An 8,941-nucleotide genomic window follows, 5' to 3' on the forward strand; every position below is an offset into this window, starting at 1 on the left:
AATTGCTGACTGGATATAAGGCAGCCGACGCCCTTCTGCCTTGCTGTGATTTCTCTAAGGGATTCTAGGAGACCAGTCTGATTCCTGCTCCTCAAAAGCTAAGTTTTCTGCTCTGCTTTTTGCATTTGTGTTTTGGTTTTGTTTTGCCTTGTTTTTCTGGATTTCTGCCATTCCCTGCTGGGGTGAGCTGAATTCCTTTTTGTCTTTTTGCTCTGTCTTCAGAAAATACCTGAGTACTGATATAGTCTTTTTGAAGCCTAGCGTCTTCAGGGCTTTTTTCCCTATCAGTCTGTTGGCTCTTGTTTTGATAGGGTTTTTGCGGATTGCAGACAGCAGCTTTTCTATCCTGTCCTATTTAGTTAGCTTGGGCCCCATCATTTGCTCAGCCTATCTTTCTATCTGTGTTAGTGTTTTTTCATCTTGCTTCACCTTCATTATATGTTGGGGGCTGCCTATTGCTTTGGGGTCTGCTCTGGGGCAGTTTAGATTTCCCTTTCTGTCTTTAGGCTATTTAGTTCTCCGGCTGTGATCGAGGGGTCTAGGGCACCGTAGGAACCCCCCACAGCTACTGCTAGTTGTTGTTGATAGGTTCAGGGGTCTGCAATCCGATAGCTGCCAACTTCTCTGGGTTTCTGGACTTAGCTAGTATTTCTGTTTTTGCCTCCTACGGTGACTCATTCATAACAGTCGGGCCATATTACCATGATCACCATTTTGCCTCTAGACCACAACATTCTCCTCCACCCAAAACTGTTCAAATGACTTTGCGTATTGAAAGATTGAAAGCCCTATTCTATAGAACGTACGACCTGGAGGATCCACCTACCTCCTGGGATTAGTGTGAGGTTGATACCTTAAAGCGAGATCTATATGATTGCTCGTACCTGACCCAATATAGGCCGAGTGCGCGCTTATAGAGTCACACTGAGCTCAGAGTTAGATGTCTACTCCTTTCTTAGTAAAGGCTTGCACACAACTAAAGTTTATTCTCAAGACAAAGATACAGGAAATGGGTGTCACACCATCTTCTGAGTAGCCAGTGTCAGTCTATGATAGGTCCATTTCAGCTTCACTTCCACATATGGTATCCAGTATCTCAGCTTCTGCATTCTAAGAATTCCTTCCGGGGTGTTGTCTGAAGACACAGATGCCATCTTGGTACACCATATCTGAACTGACTTGTATAAGGTTTAATAATTGATTTCATTAGCCATTCTCTCCTTCACATTAGGAGACGCTGACCGTTACCTGCCCAGATCTGTAACTATAAAGCCAAATGACAGCGTACGTAGAATGTGCTGACAAGATAGAAAATCACTTGGAGAAAAATCTTATGCTGGGCCTGTAAGAGAAAGCGGAGGGTAATGATGCTGTTGGCTTCCTAGATCCCTGAGATCTTATCGGATGAATCTTCTCTCCCTTCTGTGCTGCTGAATGTCTCATGGTCCCTACAAGACGAGGTCCAGTCTTTCTGGCCAAACTTCCCTTTTATGAGCGACAACAGTAAATGTGCAGTGAGGCCAAGTGTGAATTTCTGACCAATAACAGCAGAGTTTCCCTTTATCCTGACTTTTCCATTTGTATTAAAACCAACTAACTTCAAGGAGGATTGTGAGAATCTCCAGGACAAACATTCCACCTGTGCCCTGATAGATCTCTAAGCTGTGCGTGGCTGAGGGCTGTAATATACATTTATTCCCGCCTGCAGGAGATGTGTTGGCTCCAGCCCTGGTGTCATGGAGTCACTCCACGTCATACATTACATTGTTTCTGATCCTAAGGAATTCAGATTACTGCACAATCTCTCCTGAAATGGGGAGCAATATTATTCTCTCTAGTCAGGAGTCATAGTAGCTCCAATGGTCCACCATAAATGAGGGCCACTCAGGTTTACTGTTGTTTAACCCGTTAACGTCCAAGGATGGACACAGTCCATCATGGCAGGATGTCCGTTCCCGCACCATGACAGACTGTGTCCGTCCTGCATTTAAACTGTCACTGCATGTAAAAACAGACAGCTGACAGGCATGGGCAGAGGTGCGGGGAACCATGCCGTAAGTCCCCGCACCCAAAACGCTGTGATTGGTCAGTCAGTCTGACTGACCAATCACAGAATGATCAGGCAGAAGATGCTGAAATTTCAACATCTACCACTCAGTCAGTGCAGGAGCTCAGCGCTGCCGGTGGCTGAGCTTCCTGCACTAACTGCCAGGAGCGGCATCCGTGTCCGCCCCTGGCTGTTAACCCCCTGATTGCTGCGATTGCAGAGTTCAGGGGGGAGGCAGAGGGTCGGGGGCTCCCTCTGCCTTCAGATCGGCAGCCCCGCGATGTAATCGCAGGGCCCGATCTCTGCCGTGATGACTCACAGCATGGTCTCAGAAGCTTTCTCCATAGGTATAATACATTGCAATGCTGGAGCAGTACAATGCATTATACCTGCAGCCAAATTAAAAAAAAAGTGAAAATCCCATAAAGGGACAAGGTAAAAAAATTTAAAAAAAAAAAAAAATAATAAAATAATAAAAAAAAAATCCCCTAATACATAAATCAGAATAGAAAGCGATCAAAAAACATCATGTGCCCGAAAATGGTACCAATAAAACCGTCGCCCCGCAAAAAGCAAGCCCTCACATAACTATGTGGGCCAAAATATGGGAAAATTATAACCCTCAAAATACAGTGATGCAAAAACTTCTTACAAAAAAGCGTCTTTTAGTGTGTGACAGAAGTTAAACATGAAAAAGGATATAAATCTGTTATCGCTGTAATCGCACCGACCCGAGGAATAAAGTCGCCATATCACTAATACCGTACGAGGAACGGCGTAAAAATACAGCCAATTCTTCACCATTTGTGGATTTGTTCATTCTGCCTCCCAAAGATCGCAGTAAGGCGATCACAGTGGTTTATCCCACATATGGAGTATCAGAGTACTCAGGACTAATTGCACAACAACTTTTGGTATTCTATTTCACCTGTTACCCTTGGGAAAATAAAAATTTAGGGGCAAAAAGATCATTTTTGTGTTAAAAAAAAATATGATTTTTAATTTTACGTTATTAACTTCTGTGAAGCCCTTGGGGGTTCAAAGTGCTCACCAGTGTCACCACACATCTAGATAAGCTCTTTGGGGGGTCTAGTTTCCAAAATGGGGTCACTTGTGGGGGGTTTCCACTGTTTGGGCACATCAGGGGCTTTCCAAACGCAACATGGCGCCCGATCTGAATTCCAGCCAATTTTGCATTGAAAAAGTCAAATGGTGCTCCTTCCCTTCCAAGCTCTGTCATGCGCCCAAACAGTGATTTACCCACACATATCAGGTATCAGCGTACTCAGGACAAATCGCTCAATAACTTTTGGGGTCCTGTTACAGTTAGGAAAATAAAAATTGGGGGTGAAAAGATTTTTTTTGGAAAAAATATGATTTTTTAATTTTATGGCTCTTTGTTATAAACTTCTGTGAATTCCTTGGGGGTTCAAAGTGCTCACCACACATCTAGATAAGTTCTTTGGGGGGTCTAGTTTCCAAAATGGGGTCAATTAAGGGGAGTTTCCACTGTTGAGGTACATCAGGGGCTCTCCACGCGTGACATGGCATCCCCTCTCGATTCCAGCCAATTTGACATTCAAAACCCCAAATGATGCTCCTTCCCTTCTGCCGTGCGCCTAAAGATTGGTCTTCCTCCACACATGGGATATTGATATACTCAGGAGAAATTACACAACACATATTGTGGTTCATTTTCTCTTGATGCCCTTGACAAAATAAAAAAAAATTGTGTTTGAATTAAAATCTTTGGGAAAAAGAGTTAAATGTTCATTTTTTCCTTCCACGTTGCTTCAATTATTGTGAAGCACCTGAAGGGTTAATAAACTTCTTGAATGTGGTTTTGAGCACGTTGAGGGGTGCAGATTTTAGAATGGTGTCACTTTTGGGTATTTTCTGCCATATAGACCCCTCAAACTCACTTCAAATTTGAGGTGGTCCCTAAAAAAATAGGTTTGTAAATTTTGTTAGAAAAATGAGAAATCGCTGGTCAACTTTTAACCCTTATAACTTCCTAACAAAAAAAAATTATGTTTCCAAAATTGTGCTGATGTAAAGTAGACATGTGGGAAATGTTATTTATTAACTATTTTGTGTGACATCACTCTCTGATTTAAGGGCATAAAAATGAAATGTTTGGAAATTGCAAAATTTTCAAAATTTTTGACAAATCTCCATTATTTTTAATTTCATAAATAAAAAATTAAGGAAAGAAAGCGCCCATAGGGCAATAAAAGTAATTTTTTGGGTGACAATACATGGTTAGTGCACTCACCGTTACAGGTTGTGAACAGTCACAACCCCTTGCAGAATGTGAAAGGAACCAGTGGTCGCTGCAGACTCCTGTAGATACCAATGTCACAAAGGAGGAAGAAAAAGACCGAGTTTTTCAATGTATCCGCGCTGACCACACAAGGACAGAAAAATTCTTCATAGCTTTATTGTGCTGACGCGTTTCGTGGCAGATCTGCCACTTCCTCAGGGCGTTTCCACAGGAAGTGATGTCTTTTTGCATGTAATTGTGATGTCATGAAGATTTTGTTTAAAACTGCTGCTGTAATCAGATACTATAATTCTTTGGCCCTGAGGAAGTGGCAGATCTGCCACGAAAGGCATCGGCACAATACAGCTATGAAGAATTTTTCTGTCCTTGTGTGGTCAGCGTGGATACATTGAAAAAACCCGGTCTTTTTCTTCCTCCTTTGTGACATTTTCATAAATAAACGCATTATATCGAATAAATTTTACCACTAACATGAAGTACAAAATGTCCCGAAAAAAACATTGTCAGAATCAGTGGGATCTGTTGAAGCGTTCCAGAGTTATAGCCACATAAAGTGACAGTGGTCCGATTTCAAAATTAAGGCCTGGTCATCAACCTACAAAATGGCTTGGTCCTTAAGGGGTTAATCTTTATTTGTAGCTTTCAGTTAAAGAGATTCTTGTGCTCTGGGGCGGGGCTGTGGACGGGGCTGTGGGCGGGGCTTTATGTGGTGCTCTGATTACATATTCATCTGTATTGGCTTATGACAAGTCGCTGATCCCTCACTGACCTGCCCCCATTATTACATGATGCATATAATAGCATTGATATTATTGTTGATAATCCCTATAATATTGTGGCTATTGTGAGGCTTAGAAAAAAAAATTACATCCAGCAAAATGTCACCAGCGGCGTCTGTCCAGTAGCCTCTATCTCTTACTTATAGACGCTACTGAAAGCAAAAAACACAAATATCCTGAACTAAAAGTAAAAAATATACTGCAAATAATACATAAAGGTAATAATGAGGGTATTTAGTAAACATAATTTTGATCAAAATAATGTACAAGCCATCCCGCCACGTCACGGCAACCCTTGTGGGACAGTCCCTACTCTAGTATTTAAAACCTTTTCACTTGCCAAGTGGCGTGAATGTGAATAAGGGTCGAGCGGCTGAACCACTAGTAACAGCTTAGGCCAGACTGGATGGCTTTCCCAGCTCAGAAAGAGGGCGGTCACACCCATATAGAATCATAGAATCATAGAATCATAGAATCGTAGAGTTGGAAGGGACCTCCTGGGCCATCTGGTCCAACCCCCTGCTCAAAGCAGGATTCGCTAAATCATCCCAGTCAGATGTCTGTCCAGCCTCTGTTTGAAGACTTCCATTGAAGGAGAACTCACCACTTCTCGTGGCAGCCTGTTCCACTCATTGATCACTCTAACTGTCAAAAAGTTTTTTCTAATATCTAATCTGTGTCTCCTCCCATTCAGTTTCATCCCATTGCTTCTAGTCTTTCCTTGTGCAAATGAGAATAAAGTTGATCCTTCTACAATGTGACAGCCCTTTAGATATTTGTAGACAGCTATTAAGTCTCCTCTCAGTCTTCTCTTTTGCAAACTAAACATTCCCAAATCCTGCAACCTTTCCTCATAAGACAGGGTTTGCAGACCGGTCACCATTCTGGTCGCTCTTTTCTGAACTTGCTCCAGTTTGTTGATGTCTTTTTTAAAATGTGGTGCCCAAAACTGGACACAATATTCCAGATGAGGTCTGACCAAAGAGGAGTAGAGGGAAATAATGACTTCACGTGATCTAGACTGTATGCTTCTGTTAATACATCCTAGAATTGCATTTGCCTTTTTTGCTGCTGCATCACACTGTTGACTCATATTCAGTCTGTGATCTATTAGTATACCCAAGTCTTTTTCACATGTGCTGTCACTTAGCCCTATTCCTCCCATTCTATATATGCTTTTTCCATTTTTATTGCCCAGATGTAGTACTTTGCATTTCTCCCTGTTAAAAACCATTCTGTTTGTTGCTGCCCACTTCTCCAGTTTATTTAAATCTTTTTGAATCCTCTCTCTCTCTTCTCTAGTATTAGCTATCCCTCCTAGCTTTGTGTCATCAGCAAATTTAATCAGTTTACCCTCAATTCCTTCATCTAAATCGTTGATAAAGATGTTGAACAATACAGGGCCCAGGACAGAGCCCTGTGGTACCCCACTTGAGACATTCTTCCAACTGGATGTGCAGCCATTTACGACCACTCTTTGGGTCCGATCACTAAGCCAGTTATGAATCCACCTAACAGTTGCCTTGTCCATTCCATACTTAATCATTTTTTCAATAAGGATTGTATGAGAGACTTTGTCAAATGCTTTGCTGAAGTCAAGATATACTATATCTACAGCATTTCCTTGATCCACCCAATCAGTGATACCGTCATAGAAGGAAATTAAGTTAGTCTGACATGACTTATTAGTTACAAACCCATGCTGACTCTGTTTAATCACTTCATTCTTATCCAGGTATTGACATACATGTTGTTTAATAATTTGTTCAAAGATCTTTCCTGGTATAGAAGTCAGACTCACCGGCCTATAGTTACCTGGGTCCACCTTCTTCCCCTTTTTGAAGATAGGAACAACATTTGCTCTTCTCCAGTCTTCTGGCACTTCTCCTGTTCTCCAAGAATTTTCAAAGATTATAGAGAGGGGTTCAAAAATTTCTTCTGCTATCTCCTTCAGTACTCTGGGGTGTAATTCATCTGGACCTGGAGACTTGAATTCATTTAGGCTAGCTAAGTGTTTCCTCACTATCTTTCTGTTTATAGATATCCTGGATTCTTCTATTCCCTTAATAGGACAGTGAATAACAGTTGATGTTACATTTCCTTTCTGAGAGAAAACAGATGCAAAATAGGAATTTAAAAGTTCAGCCTTCTCAACATCCTGTCTTACCATTTCATCATTTTCATCCTGTAAAAATCCTATAGCATCTTTGACTTTTCTTTTACTTTTGACATATCCCCAAAATCCTTTATTATTGCTTTTGACATCTCTTGCAAGCCTCAATTCATTTTCAGCTTTAGCTAATCTGATTTGTGCCCTGCAGGTTCTGCAGACAGCATTATATTCTTCTTTAGATATGCCTCCCTCTTTCCATTTTATAAACATTTTTTTCTTCCTTTTTAGCATGTGCTTAAGTTCTGTGTTCATCCATCCTGGTTTCCTTAACTGCTTCCTATTCTTCCCTCTTTTCGGAATTGTTAACAACTGTGCTTTGAGAATTTCATTTTTCAAGATTTCCCATCCTTCCTGGACATTTTTGTCTTTAAGGATATCCAGCCATTGGATTCCTCCAATTCTCTTTCTGAATCCCTTAAAATCTGCCTTTCTGAAATCTAACCTTGACGTCTGAGTCTTCACAGTTCTTCCGCCTCTAGTTATCCAAAATTCTAAAATAGCATGGTCGCTACCTCCTAGGGTCCCAGCCACTTTTACCTCCTCAACCATTTCCTCCCTGTTTATAAGGATTAGATCCAAGGTAGCAGTTCCCCTTGTTTTCTCCCTTACCTTTTGGAAGATAAAGTTGTCAGCAAGAGAGGATAAGAATTTCCTTGACCTGTTAGTTTTGCCTGAGAGAGATTCCCAACAAATGTCTGGATAGTTGAAATCTCCCATGACAACTATGTCATATTTTTTGGAGAACTTGGCCATTTGATGTATAAAGAGTTCATCCATAGCTTCAGCTTGCACAGGCGGCCTGTAGTAAATGCCTACAATGGTGTCCTTTCCATTGTTCTGTCCTTGTATTCTTACCCAAACAGTTTCCACAGAACTCCCAGTCTCTGAAGCTTCAATCTCTGTGCAGATATACGCGTTTCTAACATACAATGCGACACCCCCTCCTCGTTTATCAAGTCTGTTTCTTGCAAATAAGTTGTATCCTTCTAGTCTTGTATTCCAATCATGTGTATTGTCCCACCAAGTTTCAGTGATTCCAATGACATCATATTTCTTTTCCTGTGTTAGTAGTTCCAATTCTCCTTGTTTGTTGCCCATGCTTTGTGCATTAGTATAGAAACATTTTAGTTTGTGATTGGTTTCTCTTTCTCCAATATTTTTATTAATTAGATTCTTTCGTCTTTGTTCTTCCTTTCCACTTCTAATAGCAGAGTTCTCAATAGCATTTGTCAGGTGTATGGCTTTTTCTGGTCTTTTGCTTCCCTTCCCATGTTGTTCTAGTTTAAAGCTCTCCTTACAAGTGTAGCAAGGCGACTTCCAAATACATGCTTACCAGTCTTCGTAAGGTGCACCCCATCTCTAGCAAGTAGTCCATCGTATAAGTAGTTCACTCCGTGATCCAGAAATCCAAATCGTTGCTGACGGCACCATCGACGTAGCCAGTTGTTCACCTGCAGAATCTTATTCCACCTCCTTGTTCCATGGCCATCCACTGGGAGGATGGAAGAGAAGACCACCTGCGCTCCCAGTTCTTTCACTTTCTTGCCTAAGTCTTCGAAGTCTCTGCAGATGGTTTCCAGGTCGTTTCTTGCAGTGTCATTTGTCCCCACATGTAGTAGCAGGAATGGGTAGTCATCTGTAGGTCTGAAGAGTCCTGA

Source organism: Dendrobates tinctorius, unplaced genomic scaffold (assembly GCF_039654945.1).
Source record: "Dendrobates tinctorius isolate UK_male_01 unplaced genomic scaffold, ASM3965494v1 ptg000126l, whole genome shotgun sequence".
NCBI classification, from domain to species: Eukaryota; Metazoa; Chordata; class Amphibia; order Anura; family Dendrobatidae; genus Dendrobates; species Dendrobates tinctorius.